This window comes from Zea mays, chromosome 2 (assembly GCF_902167145.1).
Source record: "Zea mays cultivar B73 chromosome 2, Zm-B73-REFERENCE-NAM-5.0, whole genome shotgun sequence".
NCBI classification, from domain to species: Eukaryota; Viridiplantae; Streptophyta; class Magnoliopsida; order Poales; family Poaceae; genus Zea; species Zea mays.
The window spans coordinates 121,234,060-121,235,961 of record NC_050097.1 but is presented as its reverse complement, the minus strand read 5'-3'; the positions used below and the strand labels follow the sequence as shown (position 1 = coordinate 121,235,961).

The 1,902-nt window shown below is 46.2% G+C and overlaps 1 long non-coding RNA gene across 1 annotated transcript; it reads right to left on the bottom strand.

The window, feature by feature from the left end:
- Positions 1–597: 597 nt before the first annotated feature.
- On the bottom strand, positions 598–1,154 carry LOC109944543 (uncharacterized). Its single transcript, XR_002267618.3, has 2 exons — positions 1,031–1,154; positions 598–935 (listed from the first exon to the last, which is right to left on the bottom strand). It is a non-coding gene; the product is annotated as an uncharacterized lncRNA (long non-coding RNA).
- Between the last annotated feature and the right edge of the window lie 748 nt (positions 1,155–1,902).

Genomic DNA, 1,902 nt, shown 5'->3' with positions numbered 1-1,902 from the left:
GAGAAGAAACCGAGCTGGAGCTAGCAGGGGAGTTCGCCGAGGAGGGAAATGGGTAGGGACGTCGTGACGAGCTGAGCAGGGAGCTAGACGCGGCACCAGAGAGCTCACGGCGGGGTCGGACTCGGCAACCTTCGCGAGCTCACTACAGTAAACGAGGAAATTTCCGACGGCTAAAACCGTCGGACATAAGAACTAAACCGTCGGAGATAAGCTATGTCCGACGGCATTAACTTATCTCCGACGGTATTAAGCCGTCGGAGTTAACGCGTCGGAAATAGCGTTATGTCCGACGGCTGCCGTCGGACATAGCTTATGTCCGACGGCCCTATCCAACCGTCGGAGATAAGGCGGAGTAACCGTTTTAACCGCTGCTTGGGCCCACAACTACTATGTCCGACGGTTTAAAGCCGTCGGATATAACATATAGCATATGTCCGACGGCTTTAAGCCGTCGGACATAACACAAACCTTATGTCCGACGGCCTACACTAAGCCGTCGGACATAACGTTTTTCAGAAATTGCACAAAAATCTGAATTTTAAAAAATCTGACATTTGCAAATACAAAACAGAATTCATACACATATACACATTCACATTAACAAATATACTCACATAAGTATACACATTCACAAATATAATCACATAAGCATTCACATTCACAAAATTTAACATAACAACATAGTTCCAAATGGTTGCAATAAGTGTTTACATAAACATAGTTGTCCAAACTCCAAAATGAACATTATTCGACGGGTAGGCTTTCACATGAAAGGTTTCAACAAGTGTTTTACATCAGTATCACTCATATCCATCGCCACCTCCTCCGGCTGGACTATGCGTGCTGAAAAGATTGTTCACCCACGAATGTGTTGTGTCGTCCTGACCAGACCCATCTCCAGGTGCGGCAACTGAAGCGGGTGGTGTCTGAAATCCCTATAACACAAGCACATGAAATAGTAACCACTCAGTTGTTCATTTAAACACATAAGACATCTATGAACATGTCACACACGCATATGTGTACATACCATAGGGAATTGTGACGGAGGCGGAGGCGGTGGTGGAGGCGCCAACATTGGCATTGGCAGTGCAAAGTCCGGAGGCGGCATCCCATATGTCGGCATCGGGACGCCCGCTTGTTGGGCTAGTTGCTACAAATTATATACAAGTCATTGTTGAGCAAACAAGATACACATCAAGTGTTTTGCAAAATAAGCTACAAAATGTTAGTTCAACTTACCGAGAGAAGAGCTTGATTTTGGGCCTGGAGGCTTGCATAATACTCGTCCCTCTTCTTCTGGTACTCGGCTTGTTGTCTCTGGTATTCAGATTGTTGCCTCTGGTACTCCAATTGATCCCTCAAGACTGATTGATGGTACTCTGCCTGTTGACGCAACACCGCAAGCTCTATCTCATGGGCTGCTGATCGTGAACGGGACGACTGTGAAGACGACGATGTGGATTGTCGTCCACGGCGTCTCAGCTCTCTGGAATCAATCGTAGAATCAAAAATACCCAACCTACAAGAGTGAACCATGCACTTAGTATAGTAACTCATGCCTTAGTTGAATCGCAAGCATATGATGACAATTTTGAAAACCAAATCAAATAATCTCACCGTCCATGGGCTTGTCCTCCTGCACTAGCATATGCTGCCTCAGGGTCGATTGGCTGGCTCCTCCAATCGTACTCCTCCCCATGGCGTTGAACCATCTCCTGCCCATACGAAGCCTGGAGGCAAACAATATCAAATATAAGTGCATAACCCCTATGCCATTGCAAACAATATCAAACACATAATAGAGTATCAAAAACTCACTAGACGGTCGGTGGCCGTCTGAGTGCATAACACATCAGGATTCTGAGGATCAGAACCCCTATGGCCTTGCATATACACCTC